The sequence below is a fragment of the Colletes gigas genome, unplaced genomic scaffold (genome assembly GCF_013123115.1).
Source record: "Colletes gigas isolate AHSC1104 unplaced genomic scaffold, ASM1312311v1 Colletes_gigas_Sc00044, whole genome shotgun sequence".
Lineage (NCBI taxonomy): Eukaryota > Metazoa > Arthropoda > Insecta > Hymenoptera > Colletidae > Colletes > Colletes gigas.
Genome location: NW_025106673.1, coordinates 72,161 through 86,462, shown reverse-complemented (window position 1 = coordinate 86,462; position 14,302 = coordinate 72,161).

Below are 14,302 nucleotides of genomic sequence, written 5' to 3'. Positions count from 1 at the left end.
GAAGAACGTATGTGAAACTATAAGAAGAACGCAGCCGTTAGCTCATATTATTTGCTATGTAATTAATAATTATATTAATTACATAGTAAATAATAATCCCCAGGTCTCACCGCGCGGAGGTTGCTGCGTAAGGAGACCCGCCCTAGCCTCGCCCCAACCACCCTTCCTTTGGCATCGAATTCGAATACCTATCTAAGAGAGAAGCTATCGAAAAGTTAGAAATGAGCTACAAAGGTCGAGTTCTTAAAAGAACTGCCCAATCAAGAGATAAGAAACCTAACAAAATGTCAATATATGTGAGATGATCCACCACATGTTTTCTCGAAACGAAATTGGAATGTGCAACTGCACGTACGAACTTTGACCGATAAAGAGATAAAAAATCTGACAAACTGTTGATACATGTGAGATAATCTATCACATGTTTTCTAGAAACGAAATTGGAATGTGCAACTGCACGTATGAATCCTGATTATTAAAGTACCAATATGTACTTTATTATTAATTGTTCCTTCTTAAATGGATGCTTGTATTAGGATAGTGCCTAATAAGACACTGAAGATCCAACCAGAAATGTGCAACTGCACGTATGGACCTTAGATATTAGAATACTAATATGTACCTTAATATTAATCATTTCCACTTAAATGTACGCACACGTTTCGGTAGTATTTAATAAAACGCCGGAGAACGCTTCTTTATTTCATAATCTATATACATTTGTACCTATATTCTAACGCAATATGTAGAAACGAAGACATATGAGGAAATATTTTCTTCTTGGTGTCTTCATTAATTCCACAATGTTTTTTTAAAACATACACTCATATACAATAAATATAACCGATATAAAACAAAGAAATATGACAAGATATTTGCTTCTTGGTGTCTTGGTTAATCCCACGATGTTTCCCTGAAACAAAAACTCATATCCAATAAATATAACTCATGTAAAACAAAGAAATATGAAAAGATATTGTCTTCTTGGTGCATTTGTGAATCCCACGTTGTTTTCCTGAAACATAAACTCTAAGATTTCTCTAAGAACGATCAAGTTCTGATCCATTTACTATTTCTAATTTTATTTTTCAATGATTGTATATCCTGTAACAAGAACTTGTTCAAAGGATTAACAGCTGAAATGAAAGTGTATTAATGGACACAGAAAAAAATAATTATGTACCCTCAAGATAGACTCATGGTCATTGATCATAGTAAAAGTGATATTATGAAATTAATATTTGAACTAAAGCTTCCACGAGTAAAAATTGATATTAAGAAGTTTAAAAACATAAATATTGCGTAATTTGAATCAAATGAAAAATTAAATTCGTCTCAGTATTAAGATAAATACGAAATAGATTGAAAATTTTATTCATTTGTTACCGTAGATTTTATTTTTCGTTTCATTTATCAAATAAAAAATTTTTCAAGACGTATACATTGCAATAATTATATTCTACTGTATTGAAAACTAAATTAGGTTCGTACAGAAAAAGCAATAACGAACGAAAATGTCGATTCTACCCAGAAATTAACTTTCAATATAAAATATCGAATTGCAATTTGCATACCCTTTTGATGCAAGCATTCTATATTCCACCAATTAAAACAATGATCGCGAATAAACTTTAATTTATGCAAAGAATACAGAATATTTATAAACAGAAACTACTATTTATAAATAACAATTGGGTCGCAAAGGTTATTAAATCCCGTAAAAATTACCAACTCTAATAACGAACAATTAGTGATATAGATATATATATTTTATCCATGAATTCAATCTACGATACAACTAATCATAATATAACATTTTTAAATACATCACAAATCTATGATAAAAATATATTCATAAAAATTACAGGTTTGAACACGGTATGAAAAAGGGAATAATTGGTCTATTCACACCAGTACTTTCAAACAGTATTTTCATTGACAAATATGTATATAAAGAAAAGATATATTTCAGATACCTAGAATAAACGTCCACTCGTCTTAAATTCAAGAAACAACCCGTGAGTGGGTCATTCTTTGTGCTTATTATTCGTAAAATGAACCACACAAGGTTCCTTTATTATTTAAATCGCGTACACCCATATTCAATCATACGCAACACTAATTTTAATGATGATGTTGACCCATTCAAGGCTTTTTAGAATCCCAGCTGCGTCGTGATGATCCTGGAGCAGTGTCTCTGGCCAGCGTTTTGGCCAGCTTTTGGGCAATGCATCGCAACTCTAATCAATAAAAAACGCAATAAGTCAAGATCGTAACACTAGTTTTTAATACAAAAATTCCAAACGCGATTTATGACAATAAAAGGCCCGCGAATGGTGATTATTCGCAACACTACCCTAAAAAATAAACGCACAAAATATTAATTCGCAGCGCTAAAACTGATCAGTTCATTTGCAACATTATTCTCAAATAACAATAAAAGCAATCACGTATGAAATTGGCAACCCTACTCTGAAAAGCAAACTCGAAAAATAGTAATTCGCAACTCTAATAGCAATCGCGTTTACTAATACTTCGCAACACTATTTTTAAAGCAAACTCCCAGTTCCTAAGTTTGCATTAAAAACAATCGCGAATCGTGTTTAGTCGCAACACTAACATATCAACGCGATAAATATCAATTCGGACTCTACGAGCAAACGCGAACTTTGTATATTATTCGCAACTCTAATTTTAATCAGGGGCTAATGGTACATGTACATACACACGTACTGACCACAAAATAAACTAACTACTTCTAATATTACAGTTGGGGTCGAATTTTGGCATTTAAAGTATCGCAACGCTAAATAAAAAATCGCACGATGAATCAGAATCGCAACGCTAATTTATAACATGAAAATTACAAACGCGGTTGATATCCATTATATGTATAAAAGAGTAAAAAAGCAACGGGAATAGTAATTGTTCGCAACGCTACCCTGAAAAGTAAGCGCGAAAAATAATAATTCACAATTCTACAAGCAATCGCATTTATCAACAATTCGCAACGCTATTTTTAAAGCAAACATTCAGTACCTAAGTTTGCAAAAAACCAATCGCGTATCATGTCAAGTCACAACACTACCCTGAAAAGGAAACGCAAAAAACAGTAATTCGCAACTCTATAAGCAAACGCGATTATTGCATATTCGCAACTCTATGTGTATCATAACCGCGGGTTGCCCTGATGGCTGGCATGTATGGTGCAGTCATGTACCAGGTAGGTACATGCATACGTGAGCTAGCCAGAAAAAGAAACTAACTACAACTACAGACGATTTACGTGACAAAAGTAGTAACAGGAATGACTTTCCATCCTCATCCGAAGATGAAGATGAAAAGCCATTTGTTGCAGCCCACTCTTGAAACAGTTTGTCAGGGCCTCTTCAGCTCATATAGAGCCTTTTCTTTCTTCGGCGGTCCTGCCGAAGCCTGAAACTTACTTAATATGGAGCTCGAGATTTTGTACAATACGTAGTCTTCCAATAATATACGAATTGTTGGAAGAGCATACGTGGTGAATCTCGAGCGAAACGAACGTTTCGTAAGGGACCTAATCACGACCGCGAGCGCGGAAAAACGACTTTAAAAGTCGTGCAATTCGAGAAGTCGAAACCAAAGCCGAAATAAACAGCACTCGCCGTTTGAATCAGCAAGATTTCTACTCTCGAAATCGTAACTACAGGAACAGAACTACCACGCGAAAACGCGCCTACCCGAATAACTAATGTGACAGCTCTGCCCTGGCTCTACCTACTTAGATTAAGCACACACACGCCAGAAAGTTACCTACCTACCTAACCCTATATTTACAAATTTGCAAAACTCAATCAAGCAAACAAACACTCCACGGTTCTCATTCTCAATATCCGGGCGCGACCTAAACTAGAGAGGACTCCCCGGGGTTCCTCCGACACCCGGACACAACTGACTTCTTTCATCCTCTAATTGTGAACGTACAAGTTTCGGGAGTGGACTGACAAAGGCTAGTGATCTTTGCGTACTTATATTATATACATAAATATTTGTATAGAACGTTTTAATATATGGAATATAATCTTTAATAAAATATATTGTATGCATGTATCATTATAGAAAGTTGAAAAATATTAAGATTGAAATCTATTAAACATTTGATAATATTACTTTCGTCAATGTAATATCAACAAGTTTCAAATAAATGGTAAATTGATATTTGATATTATGAAAATTCTGTATGAAAATTATAATTATAAAGACTTCTGAAACGACGCACTTCCACAACCTAACCACAACACACACATGTGGACAGTACGTCGTGCACGATTCACTAACCAATGCCAGTCGCCAATATGTTGTTGAATTGTTATAAATTAAATCATCGTGCCCCGTTGCCTTCGCTCATGCAAATAGCACCTGGGCATGTGCATGAACTTAGGTAACGAGCACGAAAAAATTAGTCTGAAAATCCTGACTAGAAAAACTGGTTAATAGCTAAACGGTATTTCGTAATTTAATTTTTAATTAAAATGACTCGACTCGTTATGTTTGATATATCAACAGTAAAAGCAGTTAATATTGAAAAACATTATTATTTAAATTTAATTATATAAAATGAAAGACTTTATTAAGATTTTACAATAATTTAATTTGAGAATTGAAATTCGTTATTCTAATTTTAATAAATTATTATTTTAAAAATTCAAAGTCGATTCTGTCGTCAATGTAAATTTTTAAAATATGAAACTAGTATAAAATGCATGTTACTTTGACTCAAAAATCGACCTGTCACGAAATACCTACTTGCACGTTAAATACATCATATGACGTAATAACTAAGTAAACGATCAATATTTAATAAGTTATATTAATGTTGTAAATATTATTGTACAATGTCATATTAATTATCATTTATATTTTACTCGATCATATAATAAATATAATGTTTTTACATTATATTAATTCATTTTGTACTCAATCATATAATTCATATAAAGTTAATAAAAATATTTCATATATTTTATAAAAATTGTGTTATATACAGGGTATTTCACCTAACTTGACCACCTTAAATATATCGCTTATTTTGTATGATAGAAAAAAATGTCAAGGGGAGAAAGTATTCTGTTCGAAGGCGCCAATACGGTGATGGATCGAATGTTTTTTTCAAGGTCATTTTTTTCGAGATTTCAAGGTCATCGTATTTTTTTTAAATGGGACCACATATTTTCGCTACAACAGTCTTATAGCTTATAAAAAGACGAATCCAACGATGTGCAATATGTTGACCTTCACGTGACCTTTAGCGAAGGAATTATTAAATGTTTGTCAGTAACTTCAGTACGCGTTCGGAGACGGTAAATGAAGGAATTTCAATTTCAACGACGTGTCTTCTGCAACTGGGCATTGAATCAAGTGCAGAACCATAACCAAAATTTTTTTGATTATGTATTATTTACCGATGAGGCCACATTCACGAATAACGGGCAAATAAATAAGCACAATATGCACTATTGGTCTGCGGAAAACCCACATTGGCTGAGGCAAATTCAGAATCAGCGACCATGGAGTGTGAATGTGTGGTGCGGTATAATCAACCACCGAGTTATTGGCCCATTCTTTATCGAAGGAACATTAAATGGTCGAAAGTATGAAGATTTTTTAACAAATGAATTATTCATATTGCTAGAAGAAGTTCCATTACAATATCGGTCAAGGATGTGGTATCAACATGACGGCTGTCCAGCTGATAATGCACTCGTCGCACGCAATGTATTAAACAGAATTTTTCCCCATCGTTGGATAGGACGTGGTGCACGAATTTGTTGGCCAGCTCGATCGCCGGATCTTATGCCACTTGATTTCTTTCTGTGGGGGCACCTAAAAAATACAGTTTACAATGATATTCCCACAACAGCAGAAAACATGCAACAAAGGATTCTAGATGCATGTAGATCAATTACTGTAGAACAACTGAAAAATGTTCAGCAAGAATTTATTTACCGCCTCCAAAAATATATCCAGGTTCATGGTGCACATTTTGAACACCTTCTAAAATAAACATTTAATTTAAGACTGTTTCAATGAAATTGAAATTCCTTCATTTACCGTCTCCGAACGCGTACTGAAGTTACTGACAAACATTTCATAATTCCTTCGCTAAAGGTCACGTGAAGGTCAACATATCGCACATCGTTGGATTCGTCTTTTTATAAGCTATAAGACTGTTGTAGCGAAAATATGTGGTCCCATTTAAAAAAAATACGATGACCTTGAAATCTCGAAAAAAATGACCTTGAAAAAAACATTCGATCCATCACCGTATTGGCGCCTTCGAACAGAATACTTTCTCCCCTTGACATTTTTTTCTATCATACAAAATAAGCGATATATTTAAGGTGGTCAAGTTAGGTGAAATACCTTGTATATTTATAAAAATTTTATAGTAATTATAATGTGTAATATTTATTTGTTAACATTAAGAAACGCGAGTGCAAGAAGACCCTAAAACCTGCTCTAAAAAGTATAACAATTGATGTTACTACTTACGGGTATTGAAAATACCCGCGTTCACTTAACTCGTGAAGGAAACCAAGTATACAACTGGTCACCCGTGTTGATTCGGATCTTTCATCCTACAACATGGTTGAGGACCAGAGGAACACAAACAACATGCGACTCACCAATGATGACTGGAAATCATCGGTCATCCGTCAGTCAGCATGGTCCTGCTGGTTAGGTTCAGGTCCAGGAACAGGTTTAGAGACTGTAAGAAGAATGCAAGAAAACAATTAGAATTTATTATTAAAATTGTAGAGATTTTTAATTAAAAATTTCAAAGTGTAAATTTATACTTACATTATTCGCTCGTGGAGCACCGCCCCATACTCCTCTTCATTGATGCACTGACTCTAGTACCGGTAACGAGAAGTTTTAATTTCAAAGAGAAAATGTAATAAAGTTTATTAAGCTAGATCACCGCGACCGAAGATTCATATCGGCGAACAAATGATTCTATTCTCACGGTTCATAAAACAAGGAGAGTCACGATGCTCTGGAAATAATTTAAAGTTGCGTAAGAAACACTGCTTCTAAACGACAACGTATACTTGGGGGTCATTTTGCCCCGAGAAACAAACTTGTTGCTACGCGCAATCACTGAATCTTCCGGCTACATTGCGCGCGGCCAACTTTCCTGGAAAGAAAAGAGCTGAAAAAAAAAGGGACAGGATGAAAGAAATACAAAAAGCACACCTGTGCTTTGCCTACTAGTTTTCTTTTCTCTTCTTCTTACTAAAGTTTAACAACAGAAATACTGCTTTACTTAGTACTGCTGGATACATAGTTTGTCATGTAAAAGGTTAATGCCACGAAGGCGAAATATTCACAATTAATGAAAATTTCAACGATAAAATATTATCTACGAAAATAATTACGTACAATTATTCAATTTATAAATATTATATCACCAAGTTTCATAATTACAGTTGTAAGCATTATTATGTTTACTTTATCGAACGTTAGAATATCCTGTAATTTTTATAAATATTCCGAAATTTGTAAGAATTAAAGTTCGTTGGTTATTTATGCTTGAATAGCATATTCCAACTCCGCAGTTACTACGTTTTCTGAAATTGGTATCGAAATATATATGGGTATTGTAATTACAATAATTCATAGAGAAAGAAATATAAACAATCAATTAAATAAATATCACTCGGAAATATTCAATCGCGATCAGAACACAGTTAAATATAAATTATACCAATTTATCGTTTATATCTACCGACGCCACTTTTGTGTACTTCGATATACATATATCGAAGTGGATAAAAAGTTTATTAATGATTTTCATATTTTATCTTAACAATGGCCGATTGGAAAATTATGATCATGCTTGCAACGAATAGTTTAATAAAGAAATAAGAATATATAAATATTAATGTGGATGTTAATTTTTGTTATAATTGTTTAAACGTTACCAATATTCCCTCCAAAAATTTGTCGAGTTGCCTGCCATCTGTTATGGTGTCGTTTACGCGCCAATAAAACTTTCCATGGCGTCGAATTTCAATCAGGTACTGCAACAGAAATAAAATACAAATTAAATCATATTTAAACAATAACTGACAATAATGAGGAAATATCAAAAAAATAGAAATACGTACTTACTTGGTTGGTCGCGAAACGCCGACACGTCTTGACATGTTTCAACACGTCTTATTATTTCCTGTATTTCGGAAAGGAATTTCTTGATTTTGAATTCCAATAAGAGACTGTACCAGAAACGAAATTAAGATCCATTCAAGTACATAAACGATTACTATAATTAAGTACTGATTAAATCAAAACCATATTGCAAGAGATCGTAATTAAAACGCGAGTAGTAATAATGGAAAGATCAACAGGTTAGAATTACGCATCTCGGTCGCGAAACGCCGATACGTCTTGACACGTCTTGCTATGTTTATTTTCAGAGTACGAATGATGGCCCTTCGCTATGCCCGGTAACGCTCGCGAATTAGGTGGCGGGGTGGGGGAAGGGCCGATGTCTCGCGAAGCTTGTATTACGAACTCAAGGGATGCGATGGATGGCGATATAATGTACAAATTAAATATAACTCACACTTTTGTCGATTTATAGTAGCAGATGACAAGATTCTTAAAGTTAACATTATTCACTTCGATGATTACATGCAAATTATTTACAACTTTAATTAGTCAAAGAATCGCGAATAATTCATACTTCTCAATTCATATGCATTTACACACCATTAGTGTGTTTGCCTATGACACTAATTCAGTGAGTTTCTCAACTAACCGTCATCCATGAGAAGAGGACGCTAAAATCACCTCTCAATTTTTAGGTCGGTATGGCAGTCAGATTGGGCCACGAAAGTTCATAAGGTGTAAGGTCTACTCGTATGCCTTGTCTATGCTTATGTCTCGTGATCACTTGAGAGCAGAGATGCCAGAAAAGCACCGTCGGGTGCACACGCACACATGCCAGATACGCGTACGTGAGCTCGTGGAGTTTCGGAAAGTCGACAAAGGCAAACTGACGCATGCCCTCTTTCTCGATTCTCCGAAGCTGCCCGAAGTAATTTCGGATCGCCTCGTGGGAGTCGAGAGAGAAAGGCTCACATTTGCCTTCTCGCTCTAAACAACTGAAATCCGACCTCCCGTCAACGGCATACGATTTGGATTCTCGAGCCGAGATTCTCGACTGCCCAGGCATTTTTACTTTCCGACCTATGTAGGCGCACATAAGCAAAGTACCCATAATGAAAAAAAAATTTTGTAAAATTTATTTTACGGAAATACACGTTTTAAGACCTCCTGATCATATTTTAATTATTGAAAAAAAAGAAATTTTTTTTATTCCCATGTATGAGCACACATATGTATATTATTAATACGATTGAATATAAATAGCTGAATGAATTTAAATGAAACTTTACATTTAAGTTTTATGTTCTCATTTCAAAGGCGTGTGGACGGATTCAAATACGTGAACACTAAACGTAACGATGTAATTATATTATTTAATATTTACTAACTATTTAACATAAAGAACATAAAAGAAAGACATAAAACGTAAACGTAAAAGATCATAAACGTAAAACTGTGATTGCTCTCGACTAACGTTCGATACAGAGTGACGTTCCTGCAGTCAAAGTTGACCCTTCCTTATTCCTATCTTATAATAATGATCTAAACAAAACGCACGTTCGAGACGCAGTCTCTAAAACGTATTTCAGCTTAAACCTAAACACCTCACTCGATACCTACTCTAGCTTATTGTTAGACTAAACACTCCTATCGACGCAAACGATAACGGTTCTCCTAGCCACACACATACACTCCTTACAGATTATACCTCTTGTTTCATAGTTGTTCCGATATATAGGCATAATGTATAAAAAATCTTTTAAATGTTTCATATAAATCTTAGGACGAATTAAATTTTATATAAAAAAAATTATATAAACTTTTTCTCTATCTTCTCTAGAAAAGAAAACATTAAATGAAATCTTATACATTACATGCTTACTTAAATCGCATTGAAAACGAATACCACAAATGTTTTAGAATAATGTGCAAAATGTGATTGCGATTTTCGCTAAGACAAATTGAAAACTCGTTTCTAACAAGGAAAAGTTGGAATGGTACCAGGTTTTGGGTTAGGTTTTACTTTGAGATATTATTAAAGTTATTTCAGGTACTTATTTTCAGAAATAGAGAACTATGTTCACCATTAATCAGCGTGGCGTGAGTGATGAGGTCTTTGCCTGCAAGTTCCGAACTTCTTCTGCTCTGCTGGTTCGAACCCTGCTTGAACTTTTTTTTTTATTTTTTCAATCATACTTTAATCGTACACTAAATATGACATTATATTTTTGTCTGACCTTCGAATATTTTTTTTTAAAGTTAAATTTAACCGATTACATTTAACATATGTTATTTTCAATGTACGAAGTACATGAATCTGGATGGTACTTTTCACAAAAACAGTCAAAACATAAAAATTTCAAGCACCACGTACATTTACTGAGTTTTGTTTTCACAGAAATTACAAAATTTTGTATTTAACTCTGATGGAAAGGCCGCTTCATTTACATTGATAAAATGTGAACGATTTTCGGATAGTCGTGCCTTGTAGCTCGTACTTTTTACCTTATACTTCAGGTAAAAAGGGATATAGCTGGGAAAAACAGTTTTATGACATTACCTGCTAACTTATGTTACTGTTCTACAATGAAACGCTATGTTTTGTACCTTTAAAAATATTCGACTATGTGCTTTTAAAATTTAAGATACAACCCATACTTTGTATTAAACTGGCAAACGGGATCACTTTTCCTTTGTTTCAAGTTAGTTCTATTTAGTTCGTCATAACCAATTGATACGGTTATTTCAAAACAATCGAGGAAAATCATTATTAATTAATTTCTGCAATTATTAATTCTACTGTTTTGTTTATGTTATAAAAGTAAGAACTCTTCTTATTGAAAAATACCACAGCGTGCACAATACTGGTAAAGAGTGGAATCTCATTTTAATTTATTAATTTTCAATCTTAAAGTATTTTGATTTTCAAAAATCGTATTAATAATATACATATGTGTGCTCATACATGGGAATAAAAAAAATTTCTTTTTTTCAATAATTAAAATATGATCAGGAGGTCCTAAAACGTGTATTTCCGTAAAATAAATTTTACAAAATTTTTTTTTCATTATGGGTACTTTGCTTATGTGCGCCTACATAGGTCGGAAAGTAAAAATGCCTGGGCAGTCGAGAATCTCGGCTCGAGAATCCAAATCGTATGCCGTTGACGGGAGGTCGGATTTCAGTTGTTTAGAGCGAGATGGCAAATGTGAGCCTTTCTCTCTCGACTCCCACGAGGCGATCCGAAATTACTTCTGGCAGCTTCGGAGAATCGAGAAAGAGAGCATGCGTCAGTTTGCCTTTGTCGACTTTCCGAAACTCCACGAGCTCACGTGCGCGTATCTGGCATGTGTGCGTGTGCACCCGGCGGTGCTTTTCTGGCATCTCTGCTTGAGAGTCAATGTCGAGAAAAGAGCGTGTTTTTTTTACAAACAAAGGAGAAATTTTCTCTTCACAATGCTGCAAAAATTGTTTCAGTTACCAGTAATAAAATCGATTAGACTCTCCTTCGTGTTGATGTGAAAAGAAATCCTTATTACTCTGCATCTTCCCTCTCAAAATGTTGCATCCACAAAAAAAACTTTTAATAATACGATAGTGATTCTTAACCTTTTTCTCCGACGGTTTAATAGATCTCATAGACCCTTTCTTAGAATAACGTTCTTAGTAACACAGCCAACTTCAGTCCTAGTCATGCTGGAAGAAAAACAGTAAAACCGCAAGAATCTGATTTTGTACTTGATAGAAAGAGTACGCAGCATTTGTACGTCTCTGTCTATTCAGTACAAAATCGGACTCTCGCAGCTTTACTACCTTTCGCGCAACATGACTTGTACTAGACTCGATTGTGATAGTATAATATAAGTTATTAATTATGTATAATAATAAACTTTCAATTAAAAATGTTAACATTTACAATATATTTGAACAGCTTGACGAATTTTTTCATATTTTGTCCCACTTTTGCATTTGCCTACAATACATTCCTGGCAAAAAACGCGGTCCATTAGGATTCTCTCGCAATTACGTGATTTTATGTATATGTATAATCCTTTAATTTGAACATCGTATAACGGAGATAATCTACAGTTTAATAAAAATCAAAGGTTTCAGAATCAAAAGACTCTTTAAACACTGTTTTTATACATGTTTTAATTTCGTAATAAATTATTTTATAATTTTTAATGCATTAAATCTTGCAGTTCCACGTGTCATAAGGAACTCCATAATGTGTAATAATTGACAATTAAAAGCAGTGTAACTCATATCCATTTATTTAGAAAAAAAAATAAAATTTCAAGAGTAAAAATAACAAAAATAAATATTTCATGTGCACCAATCTAATAAAGTAATAGAAACAAAATAACTATTTTTAAAACAATAGTATGTATCATTTAATCATTTGCAACTTAAACAAATAAAAATTTACATCATTGTAAAATATATTTCTCTTTTAAAAGTATACAATTTGATATCCTGTAAATATATATTTCATCATTCTGGAATGCATGAAAAAATGTTGTAAGTAAAACAGGTCTATTGTTAAAAGTTGTTATTCAGGCGAAACAAAGCATAGATTAAAATAATCATGATAAGTGTTTGTTACAAAGAGACCTTTGTTGTTTCTACTTGTACAACGCAATCTTTTGTTGTTGAATCCTTATTTATCGTAGAACCCGACTTATTATCCCACTTTGTAGACATTAAAGTATAGCTAATTTTAAAATATCTTTTTAAAAATGGAGCATAACTCCGACGAGAACTGCAATAGAAACAGGCACAACAAAGTGCCACAGCAATCAGCGTTCCAAGAATGATAACCCTGTTAACATGGTTTTATATCAATAATATTATTTCCATGCTGGCGTATATTAATGTACTACAAAAAAATATTAAACATACGTTAAGAACAATGAATCAAAGTTTGTCTCCTCGCAGCATATATTATCTCCGCAACAATACTTCCCCGGAGCGCATGAACCCCAAACGCAATAATGTAACGAACTCTAAAATGAAATCAAAAATATTTCAATGCATTTAGTGAAATATTTATTACTTGGCATAAACATAAAATATCTAAATTACCATTGAGAAAGTGTAAATCGATCAAAACTATACTTTCATATGACAACTGGTCCCTGTCAAAACATAAGCATAAACTACATAAGTACTAGAGAAGCACATAACAGTTATAAAAAAGTATGGTTTCGTTTTCAACAAATGAAATTTATCATTGACTGACAAACTATTAGTACAACGAAGCTTAAGGTAGTATTTGAACAGCAAACGTGTCTTGAAAAAAGTATCCTTACACATCACTCTCTTCGATTATTTTAAGATCTGTGATCGTGTGAAATAATCGAGTTACGTTTAGGAACTATATTTCCGTGTGACTTTGCGGAGGGTTCATCTAAACGTTTTGTACGTTAAATTCTTTAGAATTTTCAAAACAATTTTATCAAAATGGCAATGAGTCCGAGTACAAAGCAAAAAATTGCAATTGTTTTAGACGTGAGCAAAGTTGTATTTCACTGGGGATTCATTCCTGCTGTATTATTTTTAGGTTAGATGCACGTTCCTTAATAATTACAAGCATAATTATATTTATTCGACTGTATAATAATGTAATAGAAATGAAATAATTCTCTAGAAATAATTCAATGATTTGATTTACAGGATTTAGAAAAGGTGCTGATCCAGGAATGCCTGAACTATCGATTGTAAAGTAAGTTTTATTAGGAATGATTTTACATAAAATTTAATGTATCCTATTTAAAAATGAACATTTTATATTTCAGCTTACTCTGGCAATAAATGTATCCATTTCAACATTGTTACATTTTATTCTTCGCAGCAATGTTCCTATCACCTCAACAATACACATTTCTTTATTTATGTTAAGTTTTATATACTGTTATTTAAGTAATTGTAAAAATTGAAATTATTAATAAAAAATGTTACTTAAATGTTAAACTAAATAAAATACAAATTTCCTAGTTATATAGTGAAATATATATTGCTTGTAAATTTCATATCAAATTTCAAAGAAAAGGAAAAATTCATAAAATACCTAAAACAAAATATAATCCTTGCTGATGCAGATAGTTGAATCGTAGATAGTTAAAAATTCAATGGTGATAAATGGAAT